This window comes from Canis aureus, unplaced genomic scaffold (genome assembly GCF_053574225.1).
Source record: "Canis aureus isolate CA01 unplaced genomic scaffold, VMU_Caureus_v.1.0 ptg000348l_RagTag, whole genome shotgun sequence".
Classification (NCBI taxonomy): Eukaryota; Metazoa; Chordata; class Mammalia; order Carnivora; family Canidae; genus Canis; species Canis aureus.
Window position 1 is genome coordinate 1 of NW_027554572.1, and position 18,678 is coordinate 18,678.

The 18,678-nt window shown below is 39.5% G+C and overlaps 1 pseudogene; it reads right to left on the reverse strand.

Moving 5' to 3' along the window:
• Nucleotides 1-2,116: 2,116 nt before the first annotated feature.
• On the reverse strand, nt 2,117-3,071 carry LOC144310029 (18S ribosomal RNA; annotated as a pseudogene).
• Nucleotides 3,072-18,678: the final 15,607 nt, after the last annotated feature.

Here is an 18,678-nt window from a genome sequence, read left to right on the forward strand (position 1 = left end):
CTCCGATTAGAGCGTATTTGGAGTTTGAGGCTCATCCTGACCAAAGGATGGAGTATACGGCGAGACTTGATATTGCTAGTATGAATAGGACTCCTAAGTTTATATTAATGAGTGGGTAGGGCATTGGGAGAGGGATTCATATAGTTAGGGCTAGTGATAGAGCTAGAATGGGGGCTAGAATGAATATTGATATGGAGGATGTAAGTGGTCGTAGAGGTTCTTTTGTGAAGAGTTTTACTGCATCTGCGATTGGTTGAAGGAGGCCGTAGGGGCCTACGATATTAGGCCCTTTTCGAAGTTGTATGTAGCCTAAGACTTTTCGTTCAACGAGGGTGAGGAAGGCTACGGCAAGAAGGATTGGGATGATAAGAGAGATAATGTTGATAAAGAACATTTTGTTAGGGAGAGGAATTGAACCTCTGATAATAAAGGTTTAAGTTTTACGCAGTTACCGGGCTCTGCCACCCTAACAAAGCCCCTTTTCTCGGGCTTATGAGGAGATAAACTGGTTAGATTGAGTTGACTTCATCTATTAGTTTTAAGGCGCCTTTGTGAGGTAGGCCTTACATCCCTTGTCCTTTCGTACTGGGGGAGGTTATATAATAGATAGAAACCGACCTGGATTACTCCGGTCTGAACTCAGATCACGTAGGACTTTAATCGTTGAACAAACGAACCCTTAATAGCTGCTGCACCATTAGGATGTCCTGATCCAACATCGAGGTCGTAAACCCTATTGTCGATATGGACTCTTGAATAGGATTGCGCTGTTATCCCTAGGGTAACTTGTTCCGTTGATCAAAAATTATTGGATCAATAAGTGATGTTATATTTTGACTTGTGGGTCTAAATTTTAATCACTCGGGAGTTTTTTTATATTCCGAGGTCACCCCAACCTAAATTGCTAACCCACAATAATGGTGTAATGTTATGCCTTGTAGGTATTTAGTATCCATAAGTTTGGGTTAGTTAATTAAAGCTCCATAGGGTCTTCTCGTCTTATTGTGGCATTCCCGCCTCTTCACGGGAAGGTCAATTTCACTGATTGGGAATAAGAGACAGTTAAACCCTCGTGTGGCCATTCATACAAGTCCTTATTTAGAGAACAAATGATTATGCTACCTTTGCACGGTCAGGATACCGCGGCCGTTAAACAAGTGTCACTGGGCAGGCAGTGCCTCCAATACTAGAAATGCTGGAGGTGATGTTTTTGGTAAACAGGCGGGGTTTGTGTTTGCCGAGTTCCTTTTACTCCTTTTAATCTTTCCTTAAATGCATGCCTGTGTTGGGTTAACAATAGGGTAGATAAGTATTTCATTTTTGGGTTGATATTATCAGATTGTTAACTATCAGTGGTCTATCCGTTTCTGATATAAGCTTATGCGGGGAGAAAATAGTTCTTGTTACTCATACTAGCATTGTTGCTTCTATATTTAAATAGAATGGCCCAGGAGGTATAATTAGGAGTTGATGTAATATGATTGGGATTAAGTTATATTGTTTGTTGAGCTGGAACGCTTTCTCAATTGGTGGCTGCTTTTAAGCCAACTATGGTGAGTTAGTATATACTCTCTAATAAAGGTTGTATCCTGATTCTAAGAAGCTGTACCTTCTTAGACTATATTTTAAATTTACATTAAAATTTTGTTTTTTTTAGGTAAATTTAAAGTTGAACTAAAATTCTGTTTGTGGGCAACCAGCTATCACCAGGCTCGTTAGGCTTTTCACCTCTACCCACAAATCTTCTCACTATTTTGCTACATAGATGAGTTGATCCTTTTAGATTGTTTATGGGTAGCTCGTCTGGTTTCGGGGAGCTTAGCTTAAGTTCTCTTTGTTAAGTCGTTTCTGGCTAGTTCATTATGCAAAAGGTAAAAGGGGTAATCTTTGCTGTTTAATACTGTTAAGATGTCTTTCATCATTCCCTTACGGTACTATCTCTATCGCTCCAATTAAAATTTCTATCTCCTATACTTTTATTATTTAACTAAATGTTTTACTTTATATGTCTGTGATACTTAAGTTTGGGGTTAGTTGGGCTAGCTTTTGTTCAAAGTGGTCATAAGTAATGAAATCTTCTGGGTGTAGGCCAGACGCTTTAGTTAAGCTACACTTTGATTAATCCAAGCACACCTTCCGGTATGCTTACCTTGTTACGACTTGTCTCCTCTTGTGTCTTAGTTAAGTTAATATGGTTATGGTTGTGTCTTATTACTTGAGGAGGGTGACGGGCGGTGTGTGCGTGCTTCATGGCCCTATTCAATTAAGCTCTCTATTCTTAATTTACTACTAAATCCTCCTTCAGTTTTTAATTTCATAAAAACGTTCGTGGAATGTTCTTGGGTAGAAAATGTAGCCCATTTCTTCCCACCCCATAAGTTACACCTTGACCTAACTTTTTTATGTAAAATGATTGTGCTTACTATTCTACCTTTTGAGGGTTTGCTGAAGATGGCGGTATATAGACTGAATTAGCAAAGGGTGGTGAGGTTTATCGGGGTTTATCGATTATAGAACAGGCTCCTCTAGAGGGATATAAAGCACCGCCAAGTCCTTTGAGTTTTAAGCTATTGCTAGTAGTCCTCTGGCGAATTATTTTGTTGTAAAATTATCTATGTTTAGGGCTAAGCATAGTGGGGTATCTAATCCCAGTTTGGGTCTTAGCTATCGTGTAGTCAGATTATTATAAAGTCACTTTCGTGGTCTATTTTATGGTAACTGTAGCTTTTTACGGCTTAGTTAAGTTTTAACTTTAGTGCAAAGGTATCTTAAACACGCTTTACGCCGTGGGCCTATTAGTTTGGGTTAATCGTATGACCGCGGTGGCTGGCACGAAATTTACCAACCCTTTTTAGTATGGCTTAGTCAAACTTTCGTTTATGGCTTAATTTTTATCACTGCTGTATCCCGTGGGGGTGTGGCTTAGCAAGGTGTTATGAGCTACTTAAGAGTGTGCTTGATACCTGCTCCTTTAGATCACTGCTGATTTTAAGGGCATTCTCACTGGGGCGTGGAGACTTGCATGTGTAAGTCTACTAAGAACTAATAGGAAGGCTAGGACCAAACCTTTGTGTTTATGGAGTCGTGCGACTCATCTTGGCATTTTCAGTGCCTTGCTTTATTAATTAAGCTACATTAACTTATACTGAAATTGTAGTGTGTATAATAAATAAAATACATAGTAAATATGAGAGGAAAAAAAAAGGGGATGCTATCTATAGATAGACCACGAGATCGAATGCGTGTAAGACTGTTGTGTTAAGTTAACTAGAGTAGCAATACATTTGTATACAATTTAAATAAAGCTTGTGAGTATTGTATGCACTTAGTCCTGTTTTTGGGGTTTGGCAGGACATAAATAAGTGTATAATAGATGACATGAGTTTATGGGGGGTAAGGGGGGTTTGTATAAGTTAACTTAATGTCTTGCGCGTGTACGTACGTGTACACACGTGTACGTACGTGTACACACGTGTACGTACGTGTACACACGTGTACGTACGTGTACGTACGTGTACGTACGTGTACACACGTGTACGTACGTGTACACACGTGTACGTACGTGTACACACGTGTACGTACGTGTACACACGTGTACGTACGTGTACACACGTGTACGTACGTGTACACACGTGTACGTACGTGTACACACGTGTACGTACGTGTACACACGTGTACGTACGTGTACACACGTGTACGTACGTGTACACACGTGTACGTACGTGTACACACGTGTACGTACGTGTACACACGTGTGTCCTAGAATTATATGTCCTGAAACCATTGACTGAATAGCACCTTGATTTTATGCGTGAGTTGATAAATGATAATGAATAAGTCCAGCTACAAGTTATTTGACTGCATTAGGGCCGCGACGGGCATATTCCCTGAGAGCAGAAGATAAGTTAGAGTTAGTGCCGTTGCGGTCATAGATGAGTGATAGCAGATTCCCCCCCTAAAAATAAAAGATACCAAATGCATGACACCACAGTTATGTGTGATCATGGGCTGATTAGTCACTAGTCCATCGAGATGTCCCATTTGCGAGAATTAGTAGGATTGGAATAAATAGAGTCATGGCCCTGAGGTAAGAACCAGATGCCAGGTATAGTTTCATGATAGTAACCCCCACATTAGCATGGGCCCGGAGCGAGAAGAGTGACATTACAGGCAAGGATTGATGGTTTCTCGAGGCATGGTGATTAAGCCCTTATTGGACTAAGTGATATGCATCTAGTTACTGTTGAGGATCAATGGGTTGTGGAATTGGACTAGACATGTCCTATGTAAAGATATAATATCATGTACATGCTTATATGCATGGGGCAAGCCATTAATGCACGACGTACATAGGGGAGGGAAAGAAGGATTTTTTGGAGATACTGACATAGCACAGTAGAGGTGGTCCAATATATGAATGTAGGGGGTGTCAGGGAATAGTTTAAGAAGAATTTCAGCTTTGGGTGCTGATGGTGGAGCAAGAGCTTCTTCCTTGAGTCTTAGGGAGGGCGACTACTCTCCATTTTTGGTTTACAAGACCAAGGTAATGATTATACTACAAAGACTCTTCATTTTAGAAGATTATTTTCGATAACGCTAATTGTTGGCATTAGAATCAATAGGATGGTGAAATATAGAATTGAGGCGACCTGTCCGATAATGATGAAAGGGTGTTCAACTGGCTGTCCTCCAATCCAAGTTAAAGTGAGAAGATCGGCGACTAAAAGTCAGAATAGGCATTGGCTGAGGGGTCGGAATATTATACTGCGTTGCTTAGATGTGTGGAGGAATGGAATGAATGCTAAAATTAGGATGGAGAATACTAGGGCGAGTACACCTCCTAATTTATTAGGGATAGATCGTAGGATGGCATAGGCGAATAGGAAGTATCATTCAGGTTTGATATGTGGAGGGGTGTTTAGGGGGTTTGCAGGGGTGTAGTTGTCTGGATCTCCTAATAGGTCTGGTGAAAATAAAACTAGTGATATTAAGACTAGGAGCAGGAGTAGGATTCCTAGGATATCTTTAATTGTGTAGTAGGGGTGAAACGGAATTTTGTCTGAGTCTGATGTGATTCCTGAGGGGTTGTTGGATCCGGTTTCGTGTAGAAATAGGAGGTGTACTATTGCTAGAGCTGCGATGATGAATGGAAAGATAAAATGAAATGCAAAGAATCGTGTTAAGGTTGCTTTGTCTACTGAGAAGCCACCTCAGATTCACTCTACTAAGTTGGTTCCGATATAGGGGATGGCGGAGAGAAGGTTAGTGATTACAGTTGCCCCTCAAAATGATATTTGTCCTCACGGCAGTACATAGCCTATGAATGCTGTGGCTATGGTTGCGAATAGTAGTACAATTCCAATGTTTCATGTTTCTATGAATACATAGGATCCATAGTATAGGCCTCGTCCCACATGTATGAATAGGCAGATGAAGAATATGGAAGCGCCATTTGCATGTATATAGCGGATAATTCAGCCGTAGTTAACGTCTCGACAGATGTGGGTGACCGATGAAAAAGCTGTGGCCGTGTCCGATGTGTAGTGTATAGCTAGAAATAAACCTGTTAGAATCTGTAGAATCAAGCATACTCCTAATAAGGACCCGAAATTCCATCAAGCAGAGATGTTAGATGGCGCTGGGAGGTCAATGAATGAATTGTTGACAATTTTGGCTAGTGGGTGGGTTTTTCGAATGTTGGTCATTAATGTTCTTATAGTTGAAATACAACGATGATTTTTCATGTCATTAGTCATGGTTAAATTCCATGTAGGAATAATGATAACATACATTGTATTTATTTTAAGTATCGTTTTTGTGATGAGTTTTGTGGGTTTTGCCACTAAACCATCTCCTATTTATGGTGGGCTTGTGCTAATTATTAGCGGTGGGATTGGTTGTGCGATTGTTCTGAATTTTGGGGGTTCTTTTTTAGGGCTGATAGTGTTTTTAATTTATTTGGGGGGTATATTAGTAGTATTTGGTTATACAACTGCTATGGCTACTGAGCAATACCCTGAGGTGTGAGTTTCAAATAAGGCTGTTCTAGCGGCTTTTATTACTGGTCTATTGTCTGAGTTGTTGACTGCTTGCTATATTTTGAAGGATGATGAGGTGGAGGTAGTATTAAAGTTTAATGGAATAGGGGATTGGGTAATTTATGATACGGGGGACTCTGGGTTTTTTAGTGAAGAGGCTATGGGTATTGCGGCTTTATATAGTTATGGAACCTGGTTGGTGATTGTTACAGGTTGGTCGCTGTTAACTGGTGTGTTGGTTATCATGGAAGTTACCCGTGGTAATTAAGGATTAGTAGGCTGAGAATTATAGTTAGTATGAACGATAGGAAATAGAGCTTGATGAGACCCTTTTGATTTGAAATAAGGGTAGAAGATTTTATTTGGAAATACGAGATTGATTTGGGTAGGATGTTTTCTAGTCAGATGGAGTCCAGAAGTATAGATGCTGATTTCTGGCTGATGGTTAAACTTGTTTTAGGTGTGAGGCGGTGCATAATGGTTGGATAATAGCCAAGGAGGGTGGAAAATTTAAAGTAATTAGATGGATAGTTAAATTTGAGTCCTTGTATGGTAAGGTTTAGTTCTAGTGCCAGGATGAAACCCAAGATAGTTACTGCAAGGGCTATCATTTTTAGATAATGAGGCATAGTTATCTGTGGGATGGTGGTGGGTGTGATGCTGTGGGAGATAATGTATCCTGCAAATACACTTCCGATAAGGAGTCGTTTAATAGAGTTAATTAGGAGAGGATTATTCTCGTTGATAAGGATTATAGGGGAGAAGCGGGGCTGGCCTAGTAGAGCGAAGAATATAATTCGGGTGCTGTAGGCAGCGGTTAGGGATGTGGCAACGAGTGTAATTAAGAGGGCTCAGGCGTTGGTATTCGACGTGTTAGCGGACTCGATGATCAGGTCTTTGGAGTAGAATCCTGTAAGGAAAGGTATGCCTGTTAATGCGAGGCTTCCGACAATCAGGGAAGTTGTGGTGAAGGGAAGGACTTTAAATAGGCCACCTATCTTTCGAATGTCTTGTTCATCGTTTAGGCTGTGGATAATTGACCCTGAACATATGAATAACATAGCTTTAAAAAATGCGTGAGTGCAGATGTGTAAGAAGGCTAGGTAAGGCTGGTTAATGCCAATTGTTACTATTATTAGGCCTAGTTGGCTTGAGGTAGAGAACGCTACAATTTTTTTGATATCGTTCTGTGTAAGAGCGCAGATTGCAGTAAATAGTGTAGTAATAGCCCCTAAGCATAAAGTGAGGGTTTGAATAGTTTGATTATGCTCTATTAGTGGATGAAAGCGGATAAGAAGAAATACTCCTGCTACAACTATTGTGCTTGAGTGAAGTAGGGCTGATACAGGAGTGGGGCCTTCTATGGCTGAGGGGAGTCAGGGATGTAAGCCGAATTGAGCAGATTTACCGGTAGCTGCTAATAGTAAGCCAAGTAGCGGCAAATTAAAATTATCGTTTGTTGTAATAAAGATTTGTTGAAGGTCTCATGTGTTTAAGTTCAATAGAAACCATGCTATGGTTATAATGAAGCCTACATCTCCAATACGGTTATAGAGGATAGCTTGTAGGGCAGCTGTATTTGCATCGGTTCGGCCGTATCATCATCCAATAAGTAAAAATGATATAATGCCAACTCCTTCTCAGCCAATGAATAGTTGGAATATGTTGTTTGCGGTGACTAAGACTATTATAGTAATAAGAAATAAGAGAAGATACTTGAAAAATCGGTTAATATAAGGATCGGAGTGTATATATCATATAGAAAACTCTATAATAGACCACGTGACAAAAAGGGCTACGGGCACAAAGATTATTGAGAAGTAGTCTAATTTAAAACTCATGGATAGTTTTATGGTCTGGATTGTTATTCAATGTCAGTTTGAAACAATTGTTTCCTGTCCTGAGTAGATGAATATTATTGTGGGAATTATGCTAATTATGAATGCGTAAGAAGTAGCGGTTTTTACATAGTATGGGTATAGCTTATTTTTGTAGAGTTTAGTAGAGGTTATAATGATGGGCAAAGTAAGAATGACTAGAGCTGTGATTATGCATGAAGTAAATATATTTATTACTTTTATTTGGAGTTGCACCAATTTTTTGGTTCCTAAGACCAATGGATTACTTCTATCCTATAAAAGTTGAAAAAGCCATGTTCTTATACATGGGAGCATGAGTTAGCAGTTCTTGCAGTACTTTTTCGGTAAGCAAAAAGGTTTGAGCTTTTATTATTAGATTCACAATCTAATGTTTTTGTTAAACTATGCTTACAGTAGATGGGACCGAGAATAATTTTAGGGTTAAGGGATAGGAGGAGTAGAGGCAGTAGATGCAAGGTTATTAGGGCATTTTCTCGTGTGAATGACGGTTTGATATTTTTGATATGGTGGGAATATTTACCACGCTGTGTGGTGATTAGTATATAAAGTGAGTATAGGGCAGTGATGGTGATGTTAATTCCTATTAGAATAATAGTAATGTTGGATCATGAGAATGAGGATATCACTACAAATAGTTCTCCGATAAGATTAATTGTTGGAGGAAGAGCCAGATTTGTGAGGCTTGCTAATAACCATCAGGCTGCTATCAGGGGAAGGAGGGTTTGAAGTCCTCGTGCGAGAATCATAGTACGGCTATGGATTCGTTCGTAATTGGAGTTGGCTAAGCAGAATAGCATCGAGGATGTTAAACCATGGGCAATTATTAGGGCTGTTGCACCTATATAACTTCATGGTGTTTGAATAAGAACCGCTACAATAACGAGTGCCATATGACTAACTGAGGAGTATGCAATTAGGGATTTTAGATCTGTTTGACGGAGACAGATAGAGCTTGTTATGATTATGCCTCATAGAGATAATATTATGAAAGGATACGCTATGAAGTTGGTCAGGGGGTTTAGTAGGGTTGTAATTCGTATCATGCCATAGCCTCCTAATTTCAGGAGTACGGCGGCAAGTACCATGGAGCCGGCAATAGGGGCCTCTACGTGTGCTTTTGGTAGTCACAAGTGGAGGCCGTATAGAGGTATCTTTACTATGAATGCTATCATGCATGCCAATCATAAGAAAACATTAGATCAGGAGTTTGGCAGAGGTTGAATTCAGTATTGAATTATGAGAAAATTTAGGGAGCCCATGAAATTGTGGATGTAAAGGAGAGCTACTAGGAGTGGGAGAGATCCTATTAAAGTATAAAATAAGAAGTAGAGCCCTGCGTTTAGTCGTTCAGTTTGATTCCCCCATCGGGTAATAATGATCAGGGTTGGGATTAGTGTTGCCTCAAATAGGATGTAAAAGAAGATAAGTTCAGAGGCGGTGAAAGTTATAATTAGGAACAACTGGAGAAGAATCAGTATTGAAATATATAGTTTTTTTCGAGTTAAGGGTTCTTTTGATAAATGGTGTTGGCTTGCTATAAGTATAAGGGGTAGAAGTCATGTTGTAAGTGCTAGTAGCGGTGCTGATAGGGAGTCAGAGAAAAATATTAAGGAGGGGTTCAATGTATTATCATTTGGTTGATTCAGGTAGAATAAGCTGATTAAGCTGATTAGCAAACCATATGTTGTCGTGTTAATTCAGATTATGTTAGGCTTTGATACTCATGTAAGGGGGATCAGTATGATAGTGGGGATGATAATTTTTAGCATTGTAAGAGGTTTAGGTTTTGTACGTAATCAGTCCCGTAGGTGTTAGATACTATAACTAGTAGAGATAGTCCTAATGCTGCTTCGCAGGCAGCAAATACTAGTAGTACGATTGGTATCATGCTGGCTAATGTAAGGTGGTTGTTGAGAATAGTTACAGATATTATTACAAATAGTGATAATATTATGCCCTCTAAGCATAGTAGCGATGATATTAGGTGTGATCGATAAACAAGTATACCTATTAGAGAAAGAATGAATGCCAGAAAGATATTAATATATACTATGGACATATGATAATTATGAGATAAATCATAATCTAATGAGTCGAAATCATTTGTTTTGGCTTAAACTAATTATCATATTCGGTTCATTCTAGCCCCTTTTCGGTTCATTCGTACGCTAGGCTTGCAGCTAGGAGGGAGATTAGTAGGAGTGCTATGATAAGTATTGTTGTCAACTTGTTGGTTTGTGACGCTCAGGGAAGTGGGAGTAGGAGTGCGATTTCTAGGTCGAAAAGCAGGAATGTGATGGCAACTAGGAAGAATTTTATAGAGAAAGGTAGGCGAGCAGATCCCATGGGGTCAAAACCACATTCGTAGGGGCTTGTCTTGTCTGTATAAATATTTAGTTGGGGAAGTCAGAATGCGATTAGTACAAGTAAGGACGCTAGGGTTACATTAGTTATCAAGGTTAGTATTACGTTTATTACTTCTTTCCAGGTTGATCTGGAGCTAACTGATTGGAAGTCAATTGTACTAGTTATACTAAAGAAATAGGATCCTCATCAATAAATAGATACATATAAGAATAGTCAGACTACATCAACAAAGTGTCAATATCATGCAGCGGCTTCAAATCCGAAGTGGTGGTTTGATGTGAAGTGGTAGTATAGTTGTCGGAGAAAGCACACGATAAGGAATGTGGAGCCAATAATTACATGTAGTCCGTGAAACCCAGTAGCTATAAAAAAGGTAGATCCGTACACTCCGTCGGAGATTGTAAAAGATGTCTCGTAGTATTCGGAGGCCTGTAATAGTGTAAAATATACGCCTAAGGAGATTGTAATAAATAGGCCTTGAAGTATGTGTTTACGATTGCCTTCTATTAAACTATGATGGGCTCAAGTAATAGATACTCCGGAGGCTAGGAGGACTGAGGTGTTGAGTAGAGGAACTTCTAGTGGGTTAAGAGGAATAATGCCGGTGGGAGGTCAGCAACCTCCAAGTTCAGGAGTAGGGGCTAGGCTGGAATGGTAAAAGGCTCAAAAGAAGCCTGCAAAGAAAAATACTTCTGATACAATAAAAAGAACTATTCCGTACCGTAGTCCTTTTTGTACAATAGGGGTGTGATGTCCTTGGAATGTGCCTTCTCGGATCACATCTCGTCATCACTGGTATATGGTTAGCAGGTTGGTTGTGAATCCTAATGTAAGTAGGGATATTGAGTTATAGTGAAATCATATGATAAGACCCGATGTTATAAGAAGGGCAGAAAGGGCTCCTGTTAGCGGTCATGGGCTTGGGTTAACTATATGGTAAGCGTGAGTTTGGTGGGTCATTAGGTGTTGTCATGTAAGTATAGACTTACTAGTAAGGTAAAGACATAGGCTTGAATTAAGGCAACAGCAAACTCTAGAATCGTAAATAGAATTAAAATAATAAAAGTGATGAAAGCTGTGGTCGCGCTAATATTAATAAGAGCTAAGGTAGCCCCTCCAATCAAATGGATTAGGAGGTGTCCTGCAGTAATATTGGCGGTTAATCGAACGGCTAGAGCTATGGGTTGAATGAATAGACTAATAGTTTCGATGATTACTAGTATTGGAATTAGGGGAAGAGGGGTGCCTTGGGGTAGAAAGTGTGCCAAGGATGCTTTGGTCTTATAGCGGAAACCGGTAATTACTGTCCCTGCTCATAGGGGGATTGCTATTCCGAGGTTTATAGAGAGTTGTGTCGTGGGCGTAAATGAGTGGGGTAGTAGTCCAAGTAGGTTAGTTGAACCAATGAATAGAATTAGTGATATAAGTATGAGAGCTCAGGTTCGTCCCTTTTGATTATGAATTGCTAGTATTTGTTTTGATGTTAATTGAATTAATCATTGCTGAATGGAGATTAACCGATTATTGATTAGGCGATTGGGTGCTGGGAATAAAATGGAAGGGAATATGACGATCAGTACTACAATAGGGAGACCTATTATTGAGGGGGCAGCGAAAGAGGCGAATAAATTTTCGTTCATTTGTTTTCTCAAGGATTATGTTGACTAGTGATTTTAGTAGACTTGGTTATTGGGTTTTCCGGGTAGTGGTGATTTGAAATTTTTAGTTGGAATAGAATGAAGAGGGTGAGAAATATTGAAAAGATTATAATAAATCAGGTGGATGTGTCTAGCTGTGGCATTTCATTAAGGGGAGGTTAAAACTCCCAGTCTTTAACTTAAAAGGTTAATGCTTTATAGCTTCTTAATGAGTAAGTCTAGTCTAGGTTATACTATTAAGGCAGATCAGGTTTCAAAATAAGATAGGGGGACTATTTCAAGAACAATGGGTATAAAGCTATGGTTAGATCCGCAGATTTCAGAGCACTGGCCATAATACAGTCCCGGTCGTATGGCTATAAGGGTGGTTTGGTTTAGTCGTCCTGGAATAGCGTCAGTTTTTAGACCTAGTGATGGAACAGCTCATGAATGCAAAACGTCTTCTGAAGAAATAAGTATTCGGATGGTTATTTCTATTGGGAGGACAACTCGGTTGTCTACTTCTAATAGTCGGAGTTCTCCTGGCTTTAATTCTTGTGTTGGGATTATGTAGGAGTCAAAGTTTAAGTCTTCATAATCAGTATATTCATAGCTTCAGTATCATTGGTGGCCTATTGTTTTCACGGTTAAAGAGGGGTTATTGATTTCGTCTATTATATAAAGGATTCGGAGGGAAGGTAGAGCGATTAGGATTAGGATAATGGCGGGTAGGATAGTTCATACTGTTTCTACTTCCTGTGCGTCTATTGTGCTTGTATGAGTTAATTTTGTAGTCAATATTAGGGAAATGATGTAGAGAACTAAAGAACTGATTAAGAATACAATTATTAGTGTATGGTCATGAAAATGAAGTAGCTCCTCTATAATAGGGGAGGTTGCGTCCTGTAATCCGAGTTGAAATGGGTACGCCATAGAGGTATATAGGGGTTTCACCTATAATTTAACCTTGACAAAGTTATGTAATATTTTACTAATACCTCCTGATTGAGAAAGACATAGTGGTTATGACATTGGCTTGAAACCAATTTTAGGGGGTTCGATTCCTTCCTTTCTTATTTTTGGATTACATATGTAGGTTCTTCGAACGTGTGATATGGAGGGGGACATCCATGTAGTCATTCAATATTAGTTGTAGTAAGTTCTACTATAGCAACTTCTCGTTTGGATGCAAAGGCCTCTCAGATTATAAAAATTATAAGCATCACCGCTGTAAGCGAGATAAACGATCCTATAGAGGAGACGGTATTTCAGGTGGTATATGCATCTGGATAGTCAGAGTACCGACGAGGTATTCCGGATAAACCTAGGAAATGCTGAGGGAAGAAAGTTATATTTACTCCCACAAATATAATTGTAAAGTGAATCTTTGCTCAAGTATCGTTAAGAGTATAACCTGAGAATAAGGGGAATCAGTGGGCAAATCCTCCCATAATGGCAAAAACTGCTCCCATTGAGAGCACATAGTGAAAATGAGCTACAACATAATACGTATCATGAAGAACGATGTCTAAGGACGAATTAGCTAGGACAATGCCTGTTAGCCCGCCTACTGTGAATAAGAAAATAAACCCTAAAGCTCATAGCATAGCTGGAGATCATTTAATATTGCCTCCGTGAAGTGTTGCCAGTCAACTAAATACTTTTACTCCTGTTGGAATAGCGATAATTATAGTGGCGGATGTGAAGTATGCTCGTGTGTCTACGTCTATTCCTACAGTAAACATATGGTGAGCTCATACGATAAAGCCTAAAAACCCAATAGATATTATTGCCCATACTATTCCTATATAGCCGAAAGGCTCTTTTTTCCCTGAGTAGTAAGTGACAATGTGAGAAATTATTCCGAACCCTGGCAGGATAAGAATGTAAACTTCAGGATGTCCGAAGAATCAGAATAAGTGTTGATATAGGATAGGGTCTCCTCCTCCAGCGGGATCGAAAAATGTCGTATTAAGATTACGGTCTGTTAAAAGTATTGTAATTCCAGCAGCCAGTACAGGCAGGGATAGTAGGAGTAGAACTGCTGTAATTAGTACTGATCATACAAATAGGGGGGTTTGATACTGGGATATTGCAGGGGGTTTTATGTTGATAATAGTAGTAATGAAATTAATTGCCCCTAAAATAGAAGAGACTCCGGCTAAATGTAAGGAGAAAATTGTAAGATCAACGGATGCTCCTGCATGGGCCAGATTGCCAGCCAGTGGGGGGTAAACGGTCCACCCCGTTCCTGCACCTGCTTCTACCATAGAAGATGCTAATAGTAGAAGAAAAGATGGAGGAAGAAGTCAGAAGCTCATGTTATTTATTCGGGGGAATGCCATGTCCGGAGCACCAATTATTAATGGCACTAGTCAGTTTCCAAAGCCCCCAATTATAATGGGCATGACTATGAAGAAGATTATTACGAAAGCATGGGCGGTTACGACGACGTTATAAATTTGATCGTCGCCTAGTAAAGTACCGGGCTGACCTAGTTCGGCTCGGATGAGGAGGCTCAAGGCAGTGCCTACTATGCCGGCTCATGCTCCAAATAGTAAGTATAAAGTACCAATATCTTTGTGATTAGTAGAGAACAGTCATCGGTTAATGAACATAGGTAAAATGGCTGATAAAAGCATTAGACTGTAAATCTAAAAATAGAGGTTTAAGTCCTCTTTTTGCCAAGCTCTGTGGTGAATTTTCATATTGAATTGCAAATTCAAAGAAGCAGCCTAGACGCCGCCGGGGCTTCTCCCGCCTTTTTTTTCTACGCGGCGGGAGAAGGTAGATTGAAGCCAGTTACTAGGGTATTTAGCTGTTAACTAAAATTTCGTGAGGTAGAAGCTCACCAATCTAGGGAGGGCTTAGCTTAATTAAAGTGTTTGATTTGCATTCAATTGATGTAAGATAGATTCTTGCAGCCCTTAGAGGTGATTTGGTCAGGGGTTAAGTGTATAGCACTTGCTTAGAGCTTTGAAGGCTCTTGGTCTGGTCTAACCTAAACTCCTAGTCCAAGACTGATAATATAGGTGTTAGCGGGAGTAGTATAGTTGAGATAATGATTAAGGGGGGTAGTAGGGTTGCCTTTTTTGTGTACTCGAATTGTCATTTTATTTTTATGTTATTTGTGGACGGGAATATGGTAAGTGCGGTGCTATATGTGAGTCGCAGGTAGAAATATAAGTTAAGTAGAGCGGTGATGGCTATTAGTGTTGGAATAATAATTATGTTATTTTTTGTTAATTCTTGAATAATTATTCATTTAGGGATGAAGCCAGATAATGGGGGTAGTCCTCCTAGGGATAATATTAAGATTAAGATTATGGAGGTGATTAGGGGAAATTTATTTCATATGTGGGATAAGGATAAGGTTGTGGTGGATGAGTTTAATATGAATAGTATGAAGGTAGATAGTGTTATTAGAATATATAAAGTTAAGTTTAGGATTATTATTGTAGGGTTGTAAATAATGATAGCGGCTATTCAGCCTATGTGGGCAATGGAGGAGTATGCTATGATTTTTCGTAGTTGAGTTTGATTTAGTCCGCCTCAGCCTCCTACTAGAACGGATGCGAGGGCTATTAGTATAAGAAGGTTGGTGTTAATTGATGGGGAGATTTGATATAGGATGGATATAGGTGCGATTTTTTGTCATGTTAGTAGGATTATTCCTGATATAAGTGTTACTCCTTGTGCTACTTCGGGAACTCAGAAGTGGAATGGAGATAGGCCTAGTTTTATTGTTAGGGCGGTGGTTATTATGATGGATGCGATGGGGTTTGAGATTTTTGAGATTACTCATTGGCCGGAGTAAAGAAGGTTAATGGTGACTCCTATTATTAGTAATATTGAGGCAGTAGCTTGTGTAAGAAAATATTTTGTAGAGGCTTCTATGGCTCGTGGATTATACTTTTTTATGAGGATAGGGATGATGGCTAGCATGTTTATTTCGAATCCAATTCAGATCAGTAATCAGTGCGAGCTTAGTATGACGATTATGGTCCCTGCCATGATAGTTGCTATAATAATAGTGAGAATAGGGGGTTTTATTAGTACGGGAAGGGTATAAACCAACATTTTCGGGGTATGGGCCCGATAGCTTAATTTAGCTGACCTTACTGTAGAATATAGTGTAAGTTTGGTAGCACGAAGATCTTTGAATTCTTAAGATTAGGTTCGAAGCCTATTATTCTAGAAATAAGAGGATTTAAACCTCTATTATTTACTCTATCAAAGTAACTCTTTTATCAGACATATTTCTTATGTTTGGGGTGGGATACTCGCGGTAATAATGGGTAAGGCAACATGTCATATGCATAGGGCTAAAGTTAGGGGTAGAAAATTTTTTCACAATAAGTGTATTAATTGATCATAGCGGAATCGAGGGTATGATGCTCGAATTCATAGGAAGCAGATAGTTAGTAAGAGGGTTTTTATAGTGAAGTTAATAGAGTAGAGTTCTGGTATAAATGGGTTGTGGAATGCACCGAAGAATAGAATTGTTGTGAGGATATTTATTATAATGATATTTGCTACTCTGCTAGAAAGAATAGGGCAAAAGGACCCGCTGCATACTCTACGTTAAATCCAGAAACTAGTTCGGATTCTCCTTCAGTTAAGTCGAAGGGGGCTCGGTTAGTTTCTGCTAGAGTAGAAATGAATCATATCATGGCTAGGGGCCAGGCCGGAAAGATTAGTCATATATGTTCTTGGGTGATAATTAGTGTGGATAGTGTAAATGACCCGTTTATTAGGAGGACTGATAGGAGAATGATTGCTAGTGTTACTTCATATGAGATTGTTTGAGCTACTGCTCGGAGGGCTCCGATTAGAGCGTATTTGGAGTTTGAGGCTCATCCTGACCAAAGGATGGAGTATACGGCGAGACTTGATATTGCTAGTATGAATAGGACTCCTAAGTTTATATTAATGAGTGGGTAGGGCATTGGGAGAGGGATTCATATAGTTAGGGCTAGTGATAGAGCTAGAATGGGGGCTAGAATGAATATTGATATGGAGGATGTAAGTGGTCGTAGAGGTTCTTTTGTGAAGAGTTTTACTGCATCTGCGATTGGTTGAAGGAGGCCGTAGGGGCCTACGATATTAGGCCCTTTTCGAAGTTGTATGTAGCCTAAGACTTTTCGTTCAACGAGGGTGAGGAAGGCTACGGCAAGAAGGATTGGGATGATAAGAGAGATAATGTTGATAAAGAACATTTTGTTAGGGAGAGGAATTGAACCTCTGATAATAAAGGTTTAAGTTTTACGCAGTTACCGGGCTCTGCCACCCTAACAAAGCCCCTTTTCTCGGGCTTATGAGGAGATAAACTGGTTAGATTGAGTTGACTTCATCTATTAGTTTTAAGGCGCCTTTGTGAGGTAGGCCTTACATCCCTTGTCCTTTCGTACTGGGGGAGGTTATATAATAGATAGAAACCGACCTGGATTACTCCGGTCTGAACTCAGATCACGTAGGACTTTAATCGTTGAACAAACGAACCCTTAATAGCTGCTGCACCATTAGGATGTCCTGATCCAACATCGAGGTCGTAAACCCTATTGTCGATATGGACTCTTGAATAGGATTGCGCTGTTATCCCTAGGGTAACTTGTTCCGTTGATCAAAAATTATTGGATCAATAAGTGATGTTATATTTTGACTTGTGGGTCTAAATTTTAATCACTCGGGAGTTTTTTTATATTCCGAGGTCACCCCAACCTAAATTGCTAACCCACAATAATGGTGTAATGTTATGCCTTGTAGGTATTTAGTATCCATAAGTTTGGGTTAGTTAATTAAAGCTCCATAGGGTCTTCTCGTCTTATTGTGGCATTCCCGCCTCTTCACGGGAAGGTCAATTTCACTGATTGGGAATAAGAGACAGTTAAACCCTCGTGTGGCCATTCATACAAGTCCTTATTTAGAGAACAAATGATTATGCTACCTTTGCACGGTCAGGATACCGCGGCCGTTAAACAAGTGTCACTGGGCAGGCAGTGCCTCCAATACTAGAAATGCTGGAGGTGATGTTTTTGGTAAACAGGCGGGGTTTGTGTTTGCCGAGTTCCTTTTACTCCTTTTAATCTTTCCTTAAATGCATGCCTGTGTTGGGTTAACAATAGGGTAGATAAGTATTTCATTTTTGGGTTGATATTATCAGATTGTTAACTATCAGTGGTCTATCCGTTTCTGATATAAGCTTATGCGGGGAGAAAATAGTTCTTGTTACTCATACTAGCATTGTTGCTTCTATATTTAAATAGAATGGCCCAGGAGGTATAATTAGGAGTTGATGTAATATGATTGGGATTAAGTTATATTGTTTGTTGAGCTGGAACGCTTTCTCAATTGGTGGCTGCTTTTAAGCCAACTATGGTGATGTTAGTATATACTCTCTAATAAAGGTTGTATCCTGATTCTAAGAAGCTGTACCTTCTTAGACTATATTTTAAATTTACATTAAAATTTTGTTTTTTTTAGGTAAATTTAAAGTTGAACTAAAATTCTGTTTGTGGGCAACCAGCTATCACCAGGCTCGTTAGGCTTTTCACCTCTACCCACAAATCTTCTCACTATTTTGCTACATAGATGAGTTGATCCTTTTAGATTGTTTATGGGTAGCTCGTCTGGTTTCGGGGAGCTTAGCTTAAGTTCTCTTTGTTAAGTCGTTTCTGGCTAGTTCATTATGCAAAAGGTAAAAGGGGTAATCTTTGCTGTTTAATACTGTTAAGATGTCTTTCATCATTCCCTTAC